The following is a 27,123-nucleotide window of genomic DNA, read 5'->3' on the forward strand; positions in this document are numbered from 1 at the left end:
GTATTTGAGGACGTAGGTATTTGGAGAGTTTGGAAATTGGGATTTTGTGGATTTGGAGAGTTAGGTATTTGGAAAATTTGGGATTTAGGAATTTGTGGAGTTACTCATTTAGGTATTTGGGGGTATAGGCATTTCAACAGTTTAGAAATTGAAATTTTATGGACTTGGGGATTTAGGTATTGGAGACGTAGGTATTTGAAGACTTTGGGATCTGAGAATTTGTGGAGTTGGTGATTTAGGTATTTGGAGATATAGGTATTTAAAGACTTTGAGATTTGATTATTTAGGGATTTGGTGATCAGGTACTTGTTCATGTAAGTACTTGATAACTTTGACATTTAGGAGTCTGTAGAGTTGATTTAGGTATGTGAACACTTTGAGATCTAAGAATTTAATGATTTGGTAATTAGGTATTTAGACACAGATATTTTAACTTTGACATTTAAGAACCTGTACAGTTGTCGATCTATACATATGAGGACACAGATACTCAAAGACTATGACATTTAATAACTTGTTGAATTTATGAAATTCTAAGTAATGAAAAATGAAGTTCAACGAAGTTCTTCTTTAAAGAATTTCCAAATACGAAAATTTCAGAAACGAAGAATCATACACGGTGTCCTTATCAGAACTATATACAGGTTGCATCAGAGTGTACACGCATGTATTTATGTGCAACGAGAACGAATTGGATGCCGTTATCTTGCAAGCGGCTACCGTTCGACGGCTGATAAAAGCACCGGAGGGAAAAAGTGAGCCGAGGACCGTTTTATGGGGTTCCACAGCGCTGATTTTACAGCCTTTTCGCGAACGCTTCTTACAAATCAACCGTGTAAGCGTCTATTGTGAGAAAAGACGTGAAAGCAGTTCTATCCACCTTGTTGAACCGTTCAAAGGGTCTAACTGAGAGTTCTCTCAATGAAATGAAAGGAAATTGTAGAATAGTTGATATCATTGTGATGGAGATTTTGTTGGAAGAAAGACCGCTTTGTGTATTAAAATTACTTGCGACTTTCATTTTTTTTTTCTTAGGTTTGTTTGCTCGGATTTGGTTATCAAGAGTGAAGTATGGGAAATTTTTTAATATAGTGATTTGTGAGTTTAGGAAGGATTTTGGGTTTTGTTGGGTAGGGATCTGGAAATTCAGAAAGGGGAATAGTGTGATTTTTAGGTTATTTGGGAACGTGGAAGTTGGAGGTTTCGAAATTTGGAGATGTGGGGAGTTGGAGTCTTAGAAATTTGGGGGATGTAGTGATTTACAAGGTTAAAAGTTTGGGACGTAGGAATTTGGAGGTTTAGAGATTTGGGGAGATTGGAATTTGGAGAGTTAGAAATTTGGGGAGTTAGAAATTTGGGGAGCTTGGAATTTGGAGATTTAGAAATTTGGGGAGATTGGAATTTGGGGAGTTAGAAATTTGGGAAGCTTGGAATTTGGAAATTTAGAAATTTGGGGAGATTGGAATTTGGGGAGTTAGAAATTTGGGGAGCTTGGAATTTGGAGATTTAGAAATTTGGGAAGATTGAAATTTGGGGAGTTAGAAATTTGGGGAGCTTGGAATTTGGAGATTTAGAAACTTGGGGAGATTGGAATTTGGAAAGTTAGAAATTTGGGAAGATTGGAATTTGGAGAGCTAAAAATTTGGGGAGCTTGGAATTTGGAGATAAAAAAATTTGGGGAGATTGGAATTTGGGGAGTTAGAAATTTGGGGAGCTTGGAATTTGGAGATTCAGAAATTTGGGGAGCTTGGAATTTGGAGATAAAGAAATTTGGGGAGATTGGAATTTGGAAAATTACAAATTTGGGAAGCTTGGAATTTGGAGATTTAGAAATTTGGAGTCATATGAACTTAAAAATTTGGATCTGTGAAAATTCCAAAATTTGTCACCTTTGTGCAATATACTGTTCAAAGATAAAAATTTGTAAAAATGATTGAACTCAAAATTTGTAAATTTATAAATTCAAAGACTTGATAATTTATGAATTCAAGAACATAAAGTTTAACAAAATCATAATAGAGAAATGATTAATACATTGTGAATAGAAGACGACTAAAAAGATAATGGAAGTATAATTTTGCTAAAATAATATTATGAGCCATGAGCAACAAATAGCAGCTTCGTGAAAACATGAATGGCGATAGTAGGTCGAGGAATGTTCTCTGCTATTAATGCAATTTCAACGCGATATTGCACCTTCACCCATACGAATATAGCAGCCTTTCAGCCTCAAAAAAGATGACAGAACTTTTGCATTAGCTTAAAATTATACGCTTTCAGCACATAATGTAATTCGGTACAGAGCTTTGTTAACAAAATTGCACAACTTTTTTACAAGAGATTTTACAGATGGACAAATTTTTGTCCTTTGCTGTAAATGTATCGAATGTTATTTGTGCAAAAAGAATCGTCGCTAAATCATACATCTTCCATTCAGTTACTAAAATTGTAATTATCAAGTAATTATTATAAGAAAGGATAATTGAAACGAGTGTATTAAGTCTTGCTGTGATAAAAATAATAAAATATTCTTTCTGTAATTGAAAATCGATAGGCGAATGATCATTCAATGAGTATAATAAATGTTCATTAAACAGTATGTATGGTAAAAAAATCTATAAATTCTGATAAGTGTTTGATTTCTGTAAATTGTATCTAAATTATAGAACATTAGATGCAGTGACAATAATTCAATTATTTTTGCTAAATCTAATTCTGTACTACACATAAAATAATAAGTACTACATATAAAATAAAAGTACAGTAAAATAATAAAAATTGAAAAGAAAATATTTTAATAACAGCAAAAATATTTCACAAAAAATTTTTATAATTAATTAACTCGAGCCTCCCTAGTATAAACTATAAAATAATCAGAAAAGAGCATCAACATGAATTCATAAACCATCGAAAATTTTGTTCCCAAACACGAAGAAAAGCGTAGGAAGAATTTAAACGACGTCGGTTGGAAAAGAATTGAATTGAATATTTGATGAGCAGGAATTGCCTTGAAATATTCATATAAAATTAATCCAGAATCCGGCATGTCCGCGAGAATTATAGTCTCGAAAAGCAGAGTGAAAAACAAGCCAGGACTAATAACTGGGCTAGATTTATGAACAATAAGCTAAATCATAATCTGGTATGCTGAATGGTAACACCATTAAGACTACATTTCACCATGCACGACAGCTCGCAACACGTTGACGTACAGGCACGCATACAAAGTTGCATACGTTTGAATGGAATGCATTCTGCATTATGTTGCACGTCAGAAATCCATGGGATAGGGTACGTTACGTCGAACAAATGACAGGGAAAAGTTATTCAACGGTCCTCTGTCGATTTTGAGGATTTCAGGTTTGTGGAGCAGCTGGTATTTTTCATACTTTCACTGTTCATACCTTCTTTTAAATTATAAATTACGTTCTCTGGGGTTTGTGACAGTTTATTGACACCATTTTGCTTGGGTTTCAAAATGGCGGTGAAGGGAGCGCCATAAAATGGCGGTGAGGGCCGGACATTTTGGAGACACAAGAATAGAGTTGGCATATTTCTTATTTTTTTTTAGAAATTTTTTTAATTCGAGAAGTTTGATATTTTTATGGTTAGAGGGAGAGTAGGTGTGATTTTATTTGGATTTAGTTTACTAGTTTAAGTGACGGTAATTTTTATTTGTGTTTTAGAGGAAACTTGAATGTAATTTGGAGGTTAGGTGTACGTTATAGGTTAGAAGTCACAAACCTTGAATTTTTAACTGCAAAGTACACATTTTAACTTATAAACTGTTACACAACTGTATACAAATTATAAACTGTGAGTTATATATTATAAGTTGTAACTGCATTATACAAAATATAAATTATAAATTGCATTATACCTCATTAATTACAAATAATTGTCAATTTTTTATTATTGTCGTTAAGCTAATTTTTAACGAAACTATCAATGAATCAACCTACCAAAAGTACATTAAACAATTTGCTTTCCATTAAAAATAAACTATACTCAGTGTACAGACTCATGAAAAATAAAAAGTGAACAAATTTCAAGATAAAAAAAAAATTAGAAATACAAGAGAAGAACAATCGGTTCGAGAAAGAAAAAGATACGTGTGTAGGATTTCGAAAGTTTCCGAGGAGAAGAAAATCGGTAGATAGTTGGATAATGTCCCTGGTGAGTTTCGTAGAAGGGGGATCGATAAGACTGAATCCGATCGAGCGTAGTTGAATAAAGTGGTTTACAAAGAAACCGCAAGGAACGGGAAAAGTCGAGTTAATTATCCGATACTTACGAACTCTCGATGACTCGAAGCACGCTCTGTCGTGAATCGCTTTTGCAAATGTTCGAACGGAGCTATTAAAACCCCGACGAAACGTAATTACCTGGTTGCAATAATTTTCTATATTCTTTGTTGTTCGGTAAAGTGATCGGCTTTACGACCGATATACAATGATACTTCCGATTCGTTGAAAATTGGTTACCCAACTAGTTTCATGGAAACTAGTCTTTTATTTCTTTATTCGTATTTTAATGTAATAGTTTTATCATTATATTTTGTTGTAGTCAATTAAAAGTCAATCTTTTATCTTCGATCGACGAACACGTGTCTGACAACAGTCACGCATCACGATAGATCTCGTGTTGATTTGTACCTGGTAGTACGACCCGAAACTTCGTTCGAAATTGATGTTTCAGAAATATTTTATCGGGGCTTTTCTAACCCCTTGAGTGATTAAGTCGTGCTAGGCACAGCTGAGTCATTAATGTCACGTTTCGAAGGGCTCTTCTTCTGTCACCAACAGATTTATTTCTTTGCGAACAGTCCACCCTTATCCAATCGCGTGTCCAATATCAAGTTCCTCATAAATTTCGTGTAAAAATAGTTGCTGACACTTTTCATTAAGCGAATGGACACGTATAAATGTTTATATGCAACTTCACCCAAAAAATAAATATTTTCTTCTGATTTTAGAGAAACGTGTTTTATTTTCATTTTGATGCGAGTTCGAAGTTGTTGATCTTCGTTGTAAAATTTTTTATTTATGTACTTTAGGGTATGCACTTTTCCAGTTTGCAATTTTTCAAATTTTTAAGTTTACAAGTTTTCAATTTTTCAAGTTTTCGATTCTTCAAGTTTTCAATTTTTCAAGTTTTCAATTCTTCAAGTTTTCGATTCTTCAAGTTTTCAATTTTTCAAGTTTTCGATTCTTCAAGTTTTCGATTCTTCAAGTTTTCAATTTTTCAAGCTTTTGATTCTTCAAGTTTTCAATTTGTCAAGTTCTCAATTCTTCAAGTTTTCAATTTTTCAAGCTTTCGATACTTCAAGTTTTCAATTTTTCAAGTTCTCGATTCTTCAAGTTTTCAATTTTTCTATTCTTCAAATTTTCAATTTTTTAATTTTTCAAATTTTCAACTTTTCAACTTTTCAACTTTTCAATTCTTCCATTTTTCAAGTTTTCAATTTTTCAATTTTTCAGTTTTTCAATTCTTCTAAATCTGAAATCCTGAAATCGCAACGCCTTCAAATCCCCAGACTCAAACCCCAAAACCCACAAAAGCTCGAAAGAAAGATTCCCCTCCCTTCGAAAGTTAAACATTTACGTAACGATGGAAAGTTGGCCGCAATAATACGTTGAACAAATCAGATAACAGTTATACGTGTAACGAAGTTTGCAACAAGTACACGTAAAGCGCAAATTATTTTGCCGAGGCCGGAAGGGCTCTGATTTCATTGCGTTCTACTTTCGGAAGCACCGTGTACCTTTGCCTGTCGAACAAATCGAATTTTCCGTCAAAGGATTAAATTAATAATTGCACCGGTTGCGGAACGAAAGCAGAGAACCATCCACGTAATTGCTTGCAAAGTTATTAGGAAGTAGCGGCAGAGTACCGCTTACCTGTTTCGCGTGTACCTTCGTAACCGAGCCTAATTGAAGGTTTGTTTTCACGCGGATATCGCGCCCATTTACAATGTAAATTACGTCTCCCTTATTCATCGAGCACGAGCCCCGCCAATCGAACTCTATCAGCGACGATTTTACCGTCTGCTCGACGTTGGCGTACTTGGAGAGGGAATAGAATATCAATCGTGACCGAAAATAACAATTAGGATTATTTTTGGGAATTAGGAAGTATGTGGGGATTTGGGGATGTGGAGGTTTGAGAAGGTAGAGATTTTGGGACGTAGGGTATTCGAGCATTTAGGAATTTGGGGGCGTGGAGATTTGGGGATATAGGAATTTGACACGTGGAGATATTAGGATTTATGGTTTTGGGAAGGTAGAGATTTGGGGAATTAGAAATTTGGACGCGTGGAGATAGGATTTAGGGATTTGGGGACGTAGGGTATTCTAGGATTTAGGAATTTGGGGGCGTGGAGATTTGGGGATATAGGAATTTGGCACGTGGAGATATTAGGATTTATGGGTTTGGGAAGGTAGAGATTTGGGGAATTAGAAATTTGGACGCGTGGAGATATTAGGATTTAGGGATTTTGGGACGTGGGGTATTCTAGGATTTAGGAATTTGGGGGCATGGAGATTTGGGGATATAGGAATTTGGCACGTGGAGATATTAGGATTTATGGGTTTGGGAAGGTAGAGATTTGGGGAATTAGAAATTTGGACGCGTGGAGATATTAGGATTTAGGGATTTTGGGACGTGGGGTATTCTAGGATTTAGGAATTTGGGGGCATGGAGATTTGGGGATATAGGAATTTGGCACGTGGAGATATTAGGATCTATGGGTTTGGGAAGGTAGAGATTTGGGGAACTAGAAATTTGGACGCGTGGAGATAGGATTTAGGGATTTGGGCACGTAGGGTATTCTAGGATTTAGGAATTTGGGGACGTGGAGATTTGGGGATATAGGAATTTGACACATGGAGATATTAGGATTTATGGGTTTGGGAAGGTAGAGATTTGGGGAATTAGAAATTTGGACGCGTAGAGATATTAGGATTTTGGGATTTGGGGTCGTAGGAATTTGGGAGCGTAGAGATATGGACTTATAGCGATTTGGTGATTCAGAAATTTGGACGCGTGGAAATATTACGATTTGGGGATTTGGAGATATGGATTTGGGGTCATAGGAATTTGGGAGCGTAGAGCTATGGACTTATAGCGATTTGGTGATTCAGAAATTTGGACACGTGGAGATATTAGGATATGGGGATTTAGGGACGTAGATTTGGGTCGTAGGAATTTGGGAGCGTAGTGATGTGGACTTACAGCAATTCGGTGATTCAGAAATTTGGACGCGTGGAAATATTACGATTTGGGAATTTGGAGATATGGATTTGGGGTCATAGGAATTTGGGAGCGTAGAGCTATGGACTTATAGCGATTTGGTGATTCAGAAATTTGGACACGTGGAGATATTAGGATATAGGAATTCGGGATATAGGAATTTGGTGACGTAAGAATTTGGAGACATAGAAATATGGTGATAAGAATTTGGAAACATAGAAACATAGTAATATAGAGATTTGGAGATATGGGAATTCGGGGATGAAAATATAGGAATGAAGGGATTTGAGTATACAAAAATTTGAGAAAATACAAAGATTAAGAGATACAGAACTTGAGAACACAAGAACCTACATAACCTAAAAATCTAAAATTGTAAAGATCGAGAGGCACAAAAACGTGAGAACACAAATAACTACATAACCTAAAAATCTAAAAACATCTACTAATAAAAGAATCCAAAAATATACAGGTATCTATTACCCTCAGTATATGTATGAATCTAGAAACTTAGAATTAATGCAACAGCACCTGTGAATCATAACTGTTTCAAAAACACCAGCAGTCTACGAAGTTCCTCAAGAGTAATGTACATATAGATATTCATGAGTATGATCAGATCGGGAAAAACCCGGTTATGTTTTTCCTAGTGAATTATGAATAACTCAAACATTGCACACAGCAGGTTATTGCTAATGTTAAGGTTGAGGTGAAAGCGTTCTGCGATGAATAGTTTCGTCATGCTCTTACGTTCTAATAATTCTCATAGGGAAATACTTATTATTCATAATGCTAATTCTTTGGAAATTTGTAATCCTAAGGCGATATTCTTGAGAGTTTTATTACACTGTGGATGAATTTAAAAATTAAATCTGAAGTGATTGTTTGCAGTTTTGCAAATGTAGCAATTTTGCAATGCTGTATAATATTTATTTTGCAAATATTTGTTGTTGCATTCTTTAGTAATGTCACATACGAGTGTTCAGAAATAAATTTCTGTCTAAAGTGTTGCAACGAAGTTGCAGGGTTCTTGCACCGAAAAGTGAGGTTAGAAGTCGATATCGAAGAGTCGTAATAATTAAAACACACGTACGTTAAATGAGAAAATAATGAACAAAACGAAATAATGAAGAATGTTTAAAGGAAGAAATTGCATAAAAATTCGCAATGTATCCAATACAATTAAGCACCGGCGAACGCGTCCGTAATTTTGCAACATTTCCCCGACGTTTCGCGACAATCAACCTTTGTGTTTCGTCGAAAGCGAAATATTTGCATCGCCACGATACTATTTACGTTATTCACAGCGGAATATTGTTCTCGCAAAGCGTGCCGCTTTTACAGAAGCATCGTTCCCTGCAATAAAATGTAATAAACGTGATCTTCGGGAACAGAGGGAACTGATTGAAGGTATTCAACAACGCCAGAAAATTATTATTTTCTTTTGTGGACCTGTTCTCGCTGTGTTGCCAGGTGGAGGAGAAAAAAAAGGAAAAGGAAACAGCGACTGGATTAATAGGGATCTGGAAAAAAGGAGAGACGATAAAGGTGGAAAGAACGGAACGGCGAGATAGAGGATGACATAGATACAAAGAGTTATTCTTCGTAAAAGAACCGGAGAAATTCAAGAGGAGCTACCATGTATTTCCGGTGTTTTCTTTGAAATTCACGGCAAGATATCGTGTGCATCTTCAATTTCATCCTGAATGTAAATTGCGATAATCTATCGCTGCTGTGCGTTCATGCGAGAAAGCGGTAAACCACCCCATGCAACGGGGGAAAATTTCAATGCTCTCGCAAAAATTAATTCGAAGTGCAAATGAAAATAATTGCGAGAATGCAGTTTTATTGGGAGTTCGAAATTTTTTACAAAACGGGGTAAATTAAAATAATATAAAATTCCATTCTGTTTTACGATTTTCCTCTAATTAATTACCCATTAAAAATCAAGCTAACCAATCAACTAACCATACAAAAGTTACATAAACGACTATTCGTTTCACTAAAAAAATTAATTCAGAATATCAAGAATTTTTTTTCAACATTCCCATTCATTTTGTAGAAGTTACCTTTGTCCGTTAGCAAAGTGGTTTTTTTATGAAATCGGGGATCGTAAAAATTCGCGGGAAATCCGCCGGTATCTTTAACACGAAATTACAATTTAAATAGCGACTGTCTTATTCATCGACCGTCAGATGTGAGCCCGCGACTTAAGGGTGGCTATCTTTTTCGCCGTGTCGCTCTTACTTTGGGATGAAACCACGAAGGGAGGAGTAAGATGGACGTAGTTAAAGGGTAGGAGACGGTCGACGACGTGCCTAAGAAACGGGGAGGGGTGAACGAAGGGGATTAAGAGGATCGCGAAGAAAGGTTAGTTGGAAAGAGGTGAAAAAAATTGGGAAAGCCTCGAAAGGGGTGAAGAGGAGAAATAGAAAATGGAAAGAAAAGTAGAAAAATTTAAGAGAGAAAAAAGGGAGAGAAAAAGAGAGAGGAAATAAATGGGGTGTAGTTAACGAAATGTAATAGCGAAAGGGTGAAAAATAAAGGAGAATGGGAGTAAAGATAAAAGTAGAAAAATGTAAAGGAAACATAAAGAAGAGAAGACGTATGGGGAGTAAAAGCTGGAGAAATGTAGAGAAAAGGGTAGAAAATAATGAACAAAGAAGAATGGGAAATAGAAAGAAAACTAAAGAAACCTAAAAGAAGGGTGAAACGTACGAGAAAGAAGAAACAAATGGGGTGCAGAGTAAAACCTAAAGAAACATAAGAAAAGCTTCCAAAAAGAAAGAAATCAAGAGAAATCTGAGAGAAGGATAAATCACGAAGAAAGAGAAAACCCGACGGAGATAAAGATCGAGAAAGTTGGAGAAATACAGAAGGGTGAAAAGTAAAGAAGGGGTGCAGAGTGTAACAGAGCGAAAGAGAAATAAGAGAAGAACAAGTGTCAGACTCGAAAAGTGAGTGAGTAGCGAAAAAAAAAATGTAAGAAAAAGAGAAGGAAGTATTCTTTGTGATGGGATTTGAGAGGCAAGCAAGGAGACGTTCTTGACTCAATGCTGTCCTTAAACCACGAAAAACCTCGAGAAGTCCGAATACCAACGGCTGAGTTCGCGGAAACGAAGATCCACTGTGGTAGTCTTGTCACTATTGTTCTTCAGATTCTCTTCTTTCATTTCGCCAACTGTTTTATACCCTTTCGGCGTTTTTCAATGAATTTTGAACGAGCGTACTTCGGTGCAACGTTGCGTTTCTTCGGATGACACGTGCGCTTCTTGCAAGTTTTCGATTTCTTGAGGTTATTAGGTTTTGAGGACTTTTGATGGAGTTTTGAGGTTATTAGGTTTTGAGTGTCTGTGTCTTCGGATTTTTTAGTTAGTCAGATTTTCAATTTTTCAATTTTTCAATTGTCAAGTTTTCAAGTTTTCAGGTTTTCAAGTTTTCAAGTTTTCAAGTTTTCAAGTTTTCAAGTTTTCAAGATTTCAGGTTTTCAAGTTTTCAGGTTTTCAAGTTTTCAAGATTTCAGGTTTTCAGGTTTTCAGGTTTTCAAGATTTCAGGTTTTCAAGTTTTCAAGTTTTCAGGTTTTCAATTTTTCAATTTTAAAAATTTTCAAGTTTTCAATTCTTCAATTCTTCAATTTTTCAAGTTTGAGACAAGTTCAACTGTGTCTTCAGATTTTTTAATTTTTCAGATTTTATGTTTTTAAACGTTCAAATTTTTTCAAGATAATCTACTATGCTTCATTTAATGATCCTGATTCTTGAGTTAAATTTATGGTCCTACAATGAGATCCTTCAACATTACAGAACTGCAATAACCACTACAATAATTAAAATAATTCCCCAAAACTTTCCCTACATTTCCTTCAAATATAACCAAATACACATGCAAGGTTTCAAAAGCTACCAATAATGACCCAGTAAATCTCGACACGATAAACCATCTAAAACGTTAAATCACGACGGTAGAAAATAAAAATCACCGTTTGATGTCCTCGATGAATGTTGCACCGAGTTTCAATTTGCAAGCGTGCAAAACGCTAGGAGATACCTCGCGACGATTTCCTATCGGAATCTTACGACACCTCGCAAGGGAAATCCTGAGTCCCCGGATGCCCGCGCGCGAGCGTCGACCTCGAAAATTGGATTTACTCGGGGATCGATAAGCCGTCTCATAAATCTGTCCATTATCGTCCCGTAAAGTTCTCCATACGAGCCGCGAGATCACCAAAGTTTCGCGTGTGTGCGCGTGTGTAACCCTTTTCCTCCTACGTGCTATAGATTTCGTTCTCGTCACCTGCAAGACGCTGCAAGGATTGCTTACCAACGCCTGCGAACAATCCTGCCTGGAATTATCCTGACACCCATGGACGAATCCTTTGATACAAACTGGGAATGGGTTTCTTCGTACAGGGTGGAACGTGTCGAAACAAAGTTGAGTTTCGTGATTTGAAAGTTTGATTTTTGCGAATGCTGCTTTCGGGATTCAAAGACTTCGTGATCGGAAAGATTTGTGATTTGGAAGTTTTTGTTATTTCGAGGTTTGATGTTTTAAATTTCCCAAATTCCAAACTTCCAAATTTCTAATTTTCCAAATTCCAAATTTCCCAAATTCCAAATTTCCCAAATTCCAAATTTCCCAAATTCCAAATTTCCCAAATTCCAAGTTTCCCAAATTCCCAGTTTCCCAAATTCCAAGTTTCCCAAATTCCATATTTCCCAAATTCCAAATTCCCCAAATTCCAAGTTTCCCAAATTCCAAATTTTCCAAATTCCAAATTCCCCGAATTCCAAATTCCCTAAATTCCAAATTCCCCGAATTCCAAATTCCCCAAATTCCAAATTTCCCAAATTCCAAATTTCCCTAATTCCAAATTTCCCAAATTCCAAATTTCCCAAATTCCAAATTTCCCAAATTCCAAATTCCCCGAATTCCAAATTCCCCGAATTCTAAACTCCCCGAATTCCAAATTTCCTAAATTCCAAATTCCCCGAATTCCAAATTCCCCAAATTCCAAATTTCCCAAATTTTCACTCCCCCAAATTCCCAATTCTATAAATTCCAAATTTCCCAAATTCCCACTCCCCCAAATATCCAATTCCCTAGATTCCAAATTTCCCAAATTCCCACCCCTCCAAATTCCAAACTCCCCAAATGTCCAACTCTCCAAATTTCCAACTCCTCCAATTCCCATCTCCCCAAATTCCAATTTTCCATCCCCCAAATTCCCCAACTTCCACTTTTCCAAACGCCCACATCCAAATCCCCAAATTTCCAAATATCCAAACCCCTCCACTACCCTCTCTACAGATCACCACAACCCCTCAAACAATAATCCATTCCTCAGACAAAAATCCTAGTTACGCCATTGCTCTTCCAACTCGCGATCAGAATATCCCTTCGTCCAACCAGCTACGAATTCAAGATCCCGAATTCCTCGCGGATAAGGGTGTTGAAAGAAGCACGAGTCAAACGTTAATTTCACGTCTGCATCTTTCTCTCAAATTCTTCGTCCGTTCTCGGTCCACCCGCCCCTTCCAACCCCTTTCCTCAGCCGGTTACTTTCGTCTGCCCGCCCCTGCACCTGACTGCAGCCTCGGCCTGGACCGAGTGCATTAAAATAAATTAATTTTCATGAGATTTTCTCGTAGCGAATGGCCGTTACGGGACTTCAAATAATAATTCAACGAGCCGCATGGACGGGATTTGCATTTTCACGTCACGGCACGCTTCTGTCAGCCGGCAGTGATCTTCGGTTAAAGAGGGGGAGAAAGGAATAAAATTCTGGAGAAATGTAAGATGAAATGCGGACGGTTGTAGGTCTGGGATCGGTTGTTTATTGATGGGGAATGTTATTTAATTTTGTCGTCGTGTTTTTGAGGTTATTAGGTTATGTTAGCTTGGCAGGTTATGTTAGCTTGTTACGTTATGAGGATAATTTTAGTGTCGTTTTAAAATTTCAGACTTTTTGTGTTATACAAGATATGTTTATAGGGTTGGTTTATTGCTGCGTGGCTCAGAGTGTGTACACACCTTAATTGTATGATGTGTATTTAACTTTTATGTGAATAATTGAAAAAAAAATGATTTTAGGAATTTAATGATTCATGACATAAATTCTACAAATCTTACAAATGTAACATATGTGCATTTAACTCATAACATATTTATTAAGAAGAAAATGCAATAAATAAGTATACGCAATAAATATTATAAATAAGTAAATGTATTATAAATACTGTAACTATGAATAACATAGTACTGTACTATGAATAGCAGTGATATGAATAAACGTGAAAGCTATGAATGTAAATACGGAATGATCATAGAGATGCAATACGTATTCGGGTGCCGAGTGACAGTACCAAAATGGCCACGTGAATTTTGGAGCGCGAAAGACGGAGTTTGCCAGGAAATTGGGCGTGTTTAATCGACACCGAGCTTTCCATACCGGTGCTCGTTCGCTCTAACGACGAGAAAACGTAAGAGAGAAAATAACACGCGCCGTTCCACTAGGAGGGTTCAAGAGAGAAAGAGAGAGGGTTGGTCAAGGAGCGCCGAAGGGCACTTTCGGACTCGAAAGGGTCTACCGCGAATAAACGCTTTTCCACTCGGCACGTTTACGACGTTCGATAAAAAGAGTGAACGCGAACGGTCGATCTGATATTCCCCTGAATACCCTCCGAACGACATCGCGATCTTCCTTGGATCGAGCTCGAAGAGATGATGCAATTACCACCCGCCGTTGTTCTTGGTATTTCTGCACCTTTCAAACCGTTTCCATGTTTAAATTGATAACACTTTTAACACCTGCGATCGCTCCTACTACGTTTTTACTTTGGGTAAGTGGTTATGGTTTTTATCGCTCACTTTTTTACGCTTTACAGTTTTAAACCACTTGTTTTATATTTTATGGGATGAATGTATTACACCTTTGCTATCGAGGCTAGTTTAATACAATGAAAATTTGTCATTCAGTTTAATACAATAAAAATTAGTCATTCAGTTTAATACAATAAAAACTAGTCATTGAATTTAATACAATAAAAATTAGTCATTCAGTTTAATACAATAAAAACTAGTCATTGAATTTAATACAATAAAAACTAGTCATTGAATTTAATACAATAAAAATTAGTCATTCAGTTTAATACAATAAAAACTAGTCATTCAATTTAATACAATAAAAATTAGTCATTCAGTTTAATACAATAAAAACTAGTCATTCAATTTAATACAATAAAAACTAGTCATTCAGTTTAATACAATAATTTGAAATAAATATTAAAACCTGAAAAATTTGAGTTAAGGAAAAATTATTGAGCTGATGAAGCTTGTTCTGATATATTTATCAGAGGTATGTTTGAGCTGCGTCACGTAGCATGTCGTTATAGTGCAAGGGTTGATGAAATTTGATCTTACAGAGTCCTTGTGTACACTGTAACCCACTTTGGGGCAAACGATTAATAATTCAGGAGATATTAACAATTAAAATTAGTTATTCCTTATATTATAGAGTGTATACTCGAAATTATGTCAACGATAATATTATACAGTTGGGTAACTGAAACTGCGATTGCAAGGATGTGTTATTTATGAATACATTGAAAACTTACCATATGCAGAATTAGCCATAAACTTGAAGGTCGTCGTTAAAAAATCCTGCAACAGAAAATATCATAACCTCTTACAAAATGTAAAAAATAAATAAATGTACTTATATTAATTGAATAACAGAAAATGAAATATTGGAAATTTGTACTTAAATGTCGTGGTAAAGAATTTTTGTCGAAAAGAAACTAGGTGACATTTGATTTTGTCTACTTATCGTGGGAAACTTTTTCTGACTCATGTTAATTGAGGTAATTAAAACTAATACCCTTGTTAGCTCAAAAAGTCAGATTAATTTACCACTTATATTCAATCCAGAAATAAAGTAGCACATAGGTACAAATAAAAAACATAACCTCAAATTAATTTCTATCTCGACAAGTCGCTATACATTTTCCAAGAACATATGTGACATAAAATCTGTGATCCTGTAAAGTTACGTCTGAGATTTAAAGTCTATGATTCTATGAAACTGTCTAACATCTATGATCCTATAAACTTACACGAGTTAAAATTTATGATCTAATAAACCTACATTTAACATTCGATTCTACGAACCTATGATATGAAGTCTATGATTCCTATGTGATATGATCATTGAGTTCCATAAATCAGAAGTTAATTGTCAATAATTTACGCAGAATTTCATTTAGGTTTCCTATTAGGTTTCCTACTTCGTTGCATCGCAAAATGGGATAGAAAAATAAATTGTATGCACAACTTGCACACGGAAATACACATATGTACATAGACAGGAAGTCGGAAGCAGTCCCCGGTGACTCTTTCGTAGATCAGAGGTCGGGTCCGCGGAGGAAAACGAGCGTGTCGGGCCCGTGAGCTTTTCTCCTCCCTTGGCGATCCTAAAACCAAAGCGCCATTCTCTCTCGACCGCTCTTTTCAAGCTTTTTCTCTCCTTCTGTCTCGAGTGTTTATGGATCACAGACGACACTTGGACTCGCTCGAGTTCTTTCTTCGAAACCCATGGAATCGTAACGAGCAGGCTGAGCCGCTGTTGCGCCGCCATTACTTAAAACTAAAATTAGTTCCAAGAGTGCACCCTCGTGGCTTACTGGGAAAACACGTTCAGAGATTGTTCGAACGCATCCCGATACGTTACATAAAATTAAAACTTATTATAGAAAGTTGTGCGGGCATAGAAAGTTACACAAGTTTAATTGAAACTTATATTGATTGTATTAAAAGAAGGTTACAAAAATTGTATTAATGGAAAGCAGCCATTTTGAAGTTAGCAAGCTTAGGATGTTTTTAAGCAATTTTTAAAATGTGGGTTAAAGATGAAACCATCAAACTTGTACATGTTTAATAGATACTTATATTAATTGTATTAATAGGTTACAAAAGTTGTATTAATGGAAAGCGGCCATTTTGAGGTTAGCAAGCTTAGGATGTTTTTAAGCAATTTTTAAAATGTGGGTCAAAGCTGAAACCATCAAACCAGTTATTCATATCATTCACTAATTATATACTTTTTAAAGTAAAAAATTTATTGAGACACTTCTCTTGAAATACATCTAACTTTTTTTTAAGATATTTTCTTTAAAAGGTATAGTTTAAAGTAAAAAATTTATTGAGATACTTCTTTTGAAATACATCTAAGTTTTTGTTAAGACATTTTTTTTAAAAGGTATAGTTTAAAGTAAAAAATTTATACAGACACTTCTTTTGAAATACATCTAAGTTTTTGTTAAGACATTTTCTTTAAAAGGTACAGTTTAAAGTATAAACTTTATACAGATATTTCTTTTGAAATACATCTAAGTTTTTGTTAAGACATTTTCTTTAAAAGGTACAGTTTAAAGTATAAACTTTATACAGATACTTCTTTTGAAATACATCTAAATTTTTGTTAAGACATTTCCTTTGAAAGGTACAATTTAATGAATTTATAAAAGTAGAATGATGTGAAAAAGTAAAGTAAAAATCCATTCTACTAACAAAGAAGTTCTGAGAAGTCCATCAAACTGCTAATTGGAGATATCTACGTATAACCCGTGTAACGAAACGTTTGAAGCAAGAATTTACGAGGAAGTAGAATTTAATATTTGTAAGTGGCTCGCGTGGCAAAAGAGTTCCGTCGCAAGGCAACCAGCAAAAAAGTATCCCGGATTGTTTCGGACCCTGACGAGAGTGCACGCGACCCAGCTACCACTTCCGCCTCGAATCGTCCCATTTAAATGCATTGTTCTCTTCCATTTGAGACGCGTCGCTCGATGCGACGCTTTAGAAGATCAAAGATATCCGGGAAAACAAGAAACGAGGAAACGAAAGTGCCGCTCCGGGCATCTGTCTGGTAATCATATCAACCATCGGAATTTCTGGACGACAAAATGCATAGGGATTTTTCTAGTCGGAGTTTTCACGTTCAACGAGAACGAGATGCGTCCAGAACCAGTTTCCCTTTATCTTCGTTTCTCTTCCCACTTTTCCCGCGGTGGAACACAATTTTTGATGCGATAAGGACGCAACGAATAACCGTGCTGCTTGTCTTTCGGTTATTTTTACCGGATGACGATTTTCACTTTTTCTTTTATTTTTCTGGGGAATTATTGTTGTTGTAAAGTTTGGAGCTGGAGGAGTTTTGTATTTATTTAGAACTGAATTGTCAACTCTTACATTGTACTGATGAGACGCAAGATTTGTTAATTTAGTGACAGTCGGTTTTGCGAGACGTAAGATTTGTTAATTTAGTGACAGTCGGTTTTGCGATACGTAAGATTTGTTAATTTAGTGACAGTCGGTTTTGCAAGACGTAAGATTTGTTAATTTAGTGACAGTCGGTTTTGCAAGATAAGAGTTTGTGGCGGATCGGTGTATGCCTCGTTACAAGTTAAAATTACCAAACGTAGTTGAACTTGAAAGGCTCGACGTTGGAATTTCGTCGAACACTAAACATGCATGCAGCTGACCTTTGACACGTTAACTCGATCTATCAGGGCGCCTGGATGATATACTCTGATATACGGATTGAAACGATTATGCGGCTAATTTGGTATTCGACTCGTCGGCTATCCGTTTATTAAATCGAAGCCAGCATTGCTGGGATTTCGAGTTGACTAGCTTTCTGTCAAACGCTGTCAACTGCTAACAGGATGATGGACATTCCATGGAATAACATTGATCGTTACGAAATATGATTATATTAACATAGTAAATAGGGAAACGTTCCTTTGATTCCTCAAATATTAACGATCAAATTAGACGGCGTTAACAACGTATCGCTCTAATTAGCGTATTAATTTATCGCCGCAATTTTCATCACGCGATTATGACTTTATGTCATAGGACAATTATTATCGAGAAATTAATGAAGTTGTAAAGCTGATAATCCTGTTCCATCGAATATTCCATGTTAATGCTTTTTACTGGGTGTATCTTTTCAATGGTGTATTTGCACTTTTTCAAATTCTGGAGATATTTCGAAAAATAATATTCAAGAAGATATTCTTGAAATTTATTTGAGTTTTGTTTTAGTGTTTTTATTATGGAAGTGAGGTTATGTTTAAGAGGACATATGCTTCTATTTTACTGTTTTACTGTTTCATTATTTTGCTGCTTCACTACTTTACTGTTTTCTAATTTTATTTTTTTGATATTTTATTATTTTACTGTTTTACTATTTTATTAGGTTGTTAGTTTGTTATTTTACTATTTAACTGTTTCATCATTTCATTAGGTTATTATTTTGCTGCTTCACTACTTTACTGTTTTCTAATTTTATTATTTTTATATTTTACTATTTTACTGTTTTACTATTTCATTGTGTTATTAGTTTGCTATTTTTTTATTTAACTGTTTCATTATTTCATTAGGTTATTATTTTGCTGTTTTATTATTTTACTGTTTTACTATTTCATTAGGTTGTTAGTTTGCTACTTTACTATTTAACTGTTTCATTATTTCATTAGGTTGTTATTTTGCTGTTTTATTATTTTTCTGTTTTACTATTTCATTAGGTTGTTACTTTGCTACTTTATTATTTAACTGTTTCATTATTTCATTAGGTTATTATTTTGCTGTTTTACTATTTCATTGAGTTATTAATTTGCTACTTAACCATTTAACTGTTTCATTATTTCATTAGGTTATTATTTTACTGTTTCACTATTTCCTTAGGTTATTGTTTTTCTATTTTATTATTATACTACTTTATCATTAAACTGTTTCACTACTTCATCAATGTATTACTTTGTTATTTTACAATTAAGCGTCCCTCTTTTCCGCCATGTTACGAAGTATCCAAAATGGCGGTCCATTCAAAAGAACTGGAGCACCAGTTCCACTTATAAGCATTCGAAAATCTATCCCCAGCTCTCCAAGAATTCTACCAGAACAATCGCCCTCCGAATTACAGAGCGTTCCACGGCACAAAGAATCGAACGTTGCCGCATAAATTATAAGCACTTCGAACAACAACAACAACAGGCTCGTGCGAGTTCTAAGCTCACGTTCCGTCTCTGTACGAGCTCTATTTCTATCGTGCGATTTCGTAATCGCCGTTGTTCACGGAATGCATAATAAATCGTGGCACGACCGCGTCGCAAGGAATGCCCATCGTGCCCCTGGGACGCGATGCTGATTGTTCCAGTTGACATTTCCGCAGCGAATTGCGAAACTCGGGAACACGTTATGCTCGCTTTTCCGTCCGCGATTTCAGCGTCGAAAAATCTTCAATGTGCCACGCTATTCACAAATCTAACGGTACCTGTCAACATCTACAAGAATCTCGGTGAAAAATGGGCAAAGTGGCTTTGTACAGGGCGACTCAAATTCTATACTATGTGCGATGTTTATTGCACAAATTTTATTCGACTTTTTGTGGAAATTGATGTTCACGTTTGATGTGTATTCGAAGGAAATTCGAAACAAAAATTGACTTACGAGAAGAAAAATAATTTTAACAATTGTTTTATTAATTTGTTATGTGGTTAAAGTATATAGTTAAAGAACAGTATAGTTAAAATATACTTAGTTGTCATTCTTCATGATTTTTTTAATATATTAATATATAAGGTTTTGAACTTAAATACCAGTATGACAATTTATAAAAAAATTTATATAAGTGAATACAAAGTAGATTTAGTTACTAACAGACTTACTAACTTACATCTTTTAAGTTTTCAATAATTTTCAATAAATTCAAAAGCTGTTTGACAATGACTCATATTTAAAAACCGACAACCTGGGAATTTTTCACGTTTCCAAATTTAAACAGCATACGAGATTTAACTTTCTAAAACATCTATACGTTCTTGTATACATATATGTATATGCATTCGTGTCTGACAATATCTACTGACATCTTCCTTCTTCCTTGGCTTCATGTAAACGAGCACTTTCTTAGTAGAGATACGAACGACAAGTCAACCGATCGACCAATGGGAATTTATTTCTGCGACGTAGAAAAAAGGGGAATTCCCTGTGTGGATCATGCGGATGATATCATCGCTTTAATCATGCTCGAAGATACCGAAGAATTCAGTATCGTAACCGACCATTATGGTGCCTGGTACTGGTTGGTATTCTTTCTTCTGAATGAAATAAGATGAACGTAGAACAAGAATGAACTCTTTTGAAACTTTAAGAAACAGCAATTATTTGCAGACAGAAATCCAAACAAAAATATTAAATTCTAAATAATAATTGCATATGCATTAGTGTATTGTACTAGACATGTATTGTACATAGACATTTGCATGTATTGAAATAAAACAGTGCTGTTGAATTAAAAGAACAGTTCATTGCTGCTCTTAAATACTGAACAAAAAATGAGACCCCCTCAAAAGTATATGATGCATGCACTTTATGTCTATTTAGAAAAACTACAATCCATCTGAAGAAATTTTTCATTGCTGTCCTTAAATTCTAGACAAAAGAGACTCCCTCTAAAAAATGTAATGTGTCACTTTATCTCCATTTATAAAAACTACAATCCATCTAAAAAAATTTGTCTAACAACAAAATCTACAAAATTGAATTTCCCCGACAGAATTTATAGTCTCCCAAATTAATCACGATGGCAAACGAATCAGAGTTAACGCAAATCCGAGATCCCTCAGGAAATATTCAGCAACACATTCCTGGCTTCTTATTTGCCGAAGACGTAGCAAGGTAAACGCAACGATTGATCGTGCAGCGTTCCCATGAAATTAATATCGTTCAACGGGAACGCAAGATGTTTACTTTGAATCGGGAATCGTGTATCGATTAGGGTCTTTCGCACCTTACGTGTGCTGAGCATTGATCGTTTGGTAGCCCGATCGATTCAAATATTTGAGTCGACTTCTGCCGCTCAACGAATTAGGACACTAAGATTTTCTTCGAAGACGGCAAACTCGACCAATTATCGGGTGTAACGACGCTAAGACAAACAGAGAAGGTTGCCATGCACAAATTCGAGAGAAGTTTGTCGAGCACGCTTGAAACTTGCCCGTAAACCGTCTGATGATGTAGTGGAGCTTCTTCGCTCGTAAAACCGGGGATTTTAATTATTTATCTTATGCGGAATATATTACTCACTGCTACTTCCGTTTTTAGGAGGACACAAGATAACGGGGGAAATTATTCTGGTTATGTAGGTTACTACGTGAATTGGTTCGTAAGCTTTTAAATGGCGGCAGTTTTAGTCGAAAATGGCGGGAGAGTTTTATTCGAAAATGGCGGAAGAGTTTTATTCAAAAATGGCGGACTATTGATAGATGAAGAGGGAGATTTTACGGAACATTTTTTTTAAAGACTTGCTTGAGAATTTTTTATTCGAAGGTCACTTGTTTCTGAATGTTTCTGATGTTCTATTATTTTATATTCCAAGTGTCTGAACTTCTCAATAATACATTTGATCAATCAGTAGATGTCTTCCAATTTCTAAATTCTTCAGCAACGTCCAAATATTTTGTAATTTCTATATACATGAATTTACGAATTTAAAATTTCTATACAACCTTCAGTTCTCAGTCCTCAAAAACACTATCAACTTGAAATCCCATATCTCCAAAATTTCTACATTTGCACCCTCAATTCCCAAGTTCCATTTCTAAATCAACCCCCAATTTCAAAAATAGAAATCTTCAATAGAATTTCTACCCTTCCGTTCCCCACATTTATAAAGCATTTCACTAAGCTCACCGTGACACGTGTTCCTAAAGTTCCAAACCTGATAATACAACGAATAAGACAGACAAGACAGAAGAATAAAATGGAGAAGCTACCATTTGCAAACTTTCTTCTTAAAAATTAATTTGATGGAACAAGAAGCGAAAACAGGTGATTGAATTTCATAGGGAAACGGGGAATAACTGCGCGTTAGAAAGCAAAAGAAAAAAGGTGGCTAACGATGTTTAAATGACCCGCCCCCGGAGAACACGAGATCCCGAACAATCGCATTATTCATCTTACAGGACATTTAACCGTGGCCGCAAACTTTCGACTTCGTGGGAATACGAAGAAAAAGCTTGTTGAACCTGCCCAAACTTTTCCCGACGACAGATTTTTCTTTTTTGCATGCCTGTTATTGACGTTGTATTTCGACTGGCTATCCTGTGGACCGAGGATAAATATTTAATGTTTTTCTACCGGGGAAAATTTTTCTTTCCGTTGGATCCAAGAGGGATTTGCGTGTTTGAAAAATGGGTGTTTGAGTTTTCGATTAATCGGATTTCTATTGTTTAGATTTTTTTGTATGAGTGACGAGATGAAATCGGTATTTTTAATGGGGAGTTTTGGAAGGGTTGGGTTTACTTAAAAATTGGAGGAGAATTTTGGAGTTTTGTAGAAGTTTAAGGAAATTGTGAAGTTAGGGATTGGGAGGTTCAGAAATTTAGATTTGGAATCCCAGTTTCAAAATTACAACAGACGAACACTTTGTACCGCAGAACCAGACAATGAAAGATAGAAACGACTTAACGTTTAAACACTAAAAGGAAGACGAAGGAGAAAGAAGAACGCAGGGATTAAAAATAGAAATAGCTGCGTGAAAAGTTACTCACCTGTTCCCTGGTGAAACTCAATTTCGAGGATTAACGATTCATAGTCCTTCGTGGCTGCAATCGCTTTAACGCGATACTGCTCTTTTAACGGGATGTGGCCGGAAGCGAAACGAAGAGATATTAAGGGTGAAAGAAACATGAGGATAGATAATTCTTGGGCAATAAAAAGAAAGATGAAAGGACCAAGAGAGGAATAAATGGTACGAGATGTTGCAGCTGTAGCAATAACTTATCCCTCCTCTCTTATCTGTGTATATTGCCGATTGATAAGAGTAATGCGGAAAGTCAACGAGATTGATTCGATAAGAAAGAGAGTATTGTTCGATACTGGAGAAATATTGCGAGAGCTGATTTGGATTAATTTCTTTAGGGCTGTGGGTTCTCTAGTTGAAGATTGTTCAAAGCTTTTTTGGTTTGTAGGTTGGAGTGTTTGAGGATTTGAAAATTTGCAAATTTACAGGTTTTAATAGGAGTTCTATATCCTTAATTTCGGACATCTTAAAATTTTGATATTATAGTTAGTCCTTAATGTCTGCATTTAGAAATGTCCAATCCACATGTTTCTATATTGCTAGAATTATAAATGTTTAAATTCTAATATTACTACACTTCATGTTCCCAATATTCTATATTATTAAAACTTCAAGTCTTCAAGTTCCTTCACTGATGAAACCCCAAAAATTCTACATCCCCAAAGTTCTACATCGCTAAAATTCTAAATCTCCAAACTTCCATTTGACTAAAATTTCAAGTCCCAAATTTCTACATTACTGAAACTCCAAATCACTCAAATTTCTACATCACTGAAACCACGAATCCCTCTAACACCTAAGCCCCAAAAATTGCAACCCTCCAAAGTGCAACATCGCTAAAATTCTAAATCTCCAAACTTCCATTTGACTAAAATTCAAGTCCCAAATTTCTACACTCCTGAAACTCCAAACCACTCAAATTTCTACGTCACTGAAACCACAAATCCCTCTAACACCTAAACCCCAAAAATTGCAACCCTTCAAATTGCAACATCCCTAAAACTCCAAATCTCCAACCTTCACATTACTAAAACTCCAAATCCCCCAATTCCCACGTCACAAAAATCCCAACTCCCACAAGTAACAACTCCAAATCCCCAAATTCTTAAATTAAAAAATTAGAAATCATCAAAAGATCACATTCCAAGATTAAACTCATATGAATTTAATTAGAAAAGCTTGAGGAATCACAAGCGATGTAAGAATGCAGATCATTTGCAAAGTTTGATTATTTTTATCGAATCAGTGTATCAAGCAACAACAGAGGCGCCATTCGTGTTCCCCGTCGTTTACGGGCATGCTAATGAAAAAATATAATTAGCAAGCACGTCTCGACGACTGGTGCGGCCGTCTTAATTCGCCAGGATGTAAAGCGAGCAGGCATAATCAGCTTTTGCTGCCCTTTCACGGCAAAGTTTGCTTATGTTAGCCCGTTCGTTCGGTCCCCGGAATAACTTCGATAAACATTTCACACCCTCCCTCTTCCTCCCACCCTACATTTTCTCTCTTTAAAACTGGACGCCATCAGCTCTACACGTGGACTACAGACGCCCGTTGTTGTTTTAGAAACTGTTTCTCAACTCACAATTTTAGGAGACACTCTTTTCTTTGTTATATGTTTACAAGTAACTTGTACATTTTTGGATATTTTTTTCTTATATGTAAATTTCAAGTGTGAAGGTTTTTATAATATTTTGCATATCCCCAAACTCGAATTCCCAACTACATCTCCAACTTCCCATATTTCACAATCAAAACTTCCATTTAAAACACCCCCTCTTAAAATGCTCCTAAAATTGAACCCCAAAGAAAAAATAGTATTTCACCGAAAATAATATAAATTAAGAATAACGGTAGCGTTAACGGAACACCCTATATTACCCCAGCGCCATTTGCTGCGCAGAATTTCCACGAACGTGGCGACCTGTCGCTGGAAATTCTCCATCGTTCCAGAGACTGGACGAGCTGAGCTGTTGATACGATGTCCCGACGATGTCCATGCGAACGTCACCTACGTCTTATGTAAATGCCCGTATAATATCTGTACGGCTATATTCATGCAGACGGATGCATACACGCGAACTTCCCGATGCAACCAACGGCATGCTGCTGAATATTCAGGCGAGCGTGCGAGCGTACAGCGGACGTTTCAAAATAGATATGTATTTCTACGGATCGAAACTTAATGTCTCTTTAACTATATGCTGTATGCTCTCTTTATATGAGGGAAATTAGTGCGGTGTGAGGTGACATTTCTTGCAATTAGTATTAGGGCGCAAGTATACTTTGCAAGGTTTACTTCGGTGTTGGTATCAGATATAAAGATACGAAGATACAAAGTGTTGGAGCAATCATTTCTTCATTGGAGCTGATTTGGAGTTCTGGGAATGTACTTAGGAACTTGAGAAAATAGGAAATTTGGAAACTTAGAGAGAATATTAGGGAGAATAACTTGAGAGTGGTTTCCAAATTTGAAATCTGGAGATTTGGTAATTTGTGGACTCATGCAGTCAATTTGAAAATATGAGCAAAGTTTTACATTCACATAAATCAAAGGTATACTTAAAACTTGAAAACCCTTCAATTTGAAAGCTGCCTAAAACTTCTTCGAGCTTCTTGAGTCTTCGATCCTCCATATTATCCCAAAAGTCCCCAAGCTTCACTCCACTATACGCATCTAACTAAAAGTATTTGCAAAAGAGTATCCATAAACGTCTATACACATAAATTCCGATATTCTTAAATTACAAATTAAAAATAGAAATATATGAAATCTTTCATTGATCTGACAACGTTCAAACTTATACAATTTCGACGATTGTTCTCAAAAAGAGATAGAGCCTAGTCTCCAACTTAGAAGCATGAAATAGCTGACTATAAGTGTTCGGATTTCAACAACTAACTGGGCCGGATGCTCAAGAAATCCTGCCAGAAGCCATGAAAACACCGTAAACCGTTTGATTGCTCGAGCACCGATTGTTTGGACGAGTGGTAGGGGTCCAGAGTGGCAAAAATAGGGATCATGGTTTCATGGTGTAAAAGGATCTGATTAGCTGACTTGTGCTCAACAGACGTTTCGAGGTGGAACAAAGGTCATTTTTCTTGGGTTGTGTTTTATTTTTACTCCTCTTTCTTTTCTTGGGGATATAATACTCATCGGTGATGTGAGTATACCTATGGACTGATATATTTGCGAATATACGTTTTAATATTTTTCTTATCTAAGTAAATAAAATTATATCCTATCTAAGTGTTTTGCAGATATGGAAATTTACTTTGTAAATATTTTACTAATATCTTGCATATAATTATGCAAATATCGCAAGTACTGAATGACTCAATATATAAATACAAAAACTGAATAACTTGAATAAATTAATTACCTGTTTTACTACATTAGCACTAATTAAATTGTTCCCTAAAATACCACAAACAAAATCGCACAAAACAGAAGCATTTTAAATTGAAAATATTCGCTACTCCTGTAATTACAAAACGCATTTCACACTAAAGCACGTCCCAATCTCCACTTGGCGTTTAATCTCCCAATGTATCTCTTTTCAGGAACGTGTGTTTATATCGAAATTGATTATCGTTTCGATGGTAGCGTTTCGTGGTGTTAGTCGGAATTTCATGCCGAACACGGTCGGTATATTTGAATAGCATAGTCGTGGCTCGAATTAAATTAATCGTTCGAGAAGCTCGTACGATCGAGTACGAGCAGCCACTTACGTTTTACTGTCGCATCGTTTGCAATTTATACGGCTCTGAAGCGTCGGAACGTATTGAGATTGCGAGCCGATACTTCCGGTTATATCTACCCCCTGTTACCTGGCCAACCCTTAACTCCCGATATGTCAGCCAGAGTCGAAGGCCCGTAAAATTATCGACAGTATCCGAGGAAATAAAGACGTCCCTCCAGGCGAGAGACGAAAAGTTCGACTAAAAAGATCGTTCGATTGTACGACGTCAGCGAAACGTTCGTAAAAGACGTTTTCACGGTGAATTGTACTTTTACGTACAGAATCTTCTCTATTTCCCTCTGGATAAATTATACGAGCAACGTGTTTTGCATTTGTATCGTGACATTCGATGTTAATACCTTTTTTTATTGGTATTTTTAATACCTTCATTTTCTAGCCAATGTGCGTGGAATTTCGAGTCCCTGTGTAGGAACCTAAATATTTGTTCCGTAAGCTTCTTGTTACGCGAGCGAAACGTTCAAGAA

The 27,123-nt window shown here is 35.9% G+C and overlaps 1 long non-coding RNA gene across 2 annotated transcripts in view; it reads right to left on the bottom strand.

The window, feature by feature from the left end:
• Nucleotides 1-27,123, bottom strand: part of LOC143264574 (uncharacterized) — a 242,815-nt gene that overhangs the window by 98,116 nt on the left and 117,576 nt on the right. The window contains exons 5-6 of one of the 2 annotated variants that reach the window (XR_013038332.1): nucleotides 14,866-14,911; nucleotides 14,430-14,697 (exon numbers count right to left, since the gene is read on the bottom strand). This is a non-coding gene — a long non-coding RNA (uncharacterized LOC143264574). Of the gene's footprint in view, nucleotides 1-14,429; nucleotides 14,698-14,865; nucleotides 14,912-27,123 lie in introns of those variants that run through there. The other variant, XR_013038333.1, reaches the window with a different exon arrangement.

This window comes from Megachile rotundata, chromosome 6 (genome assembly GCF_050947335.1).
Source record: "Megachile rotundata isolate GNS110a chromosome 6, iyMegRotu1, whole genome shotgun sequence".
NCBI classification, from domain to species: domain Eukaryota; kingdom Metazoa; phylum Arthropoda; class Insecta; order Hymenoptera; family Megachilidae; genus Megachile; species Megachile rotundata.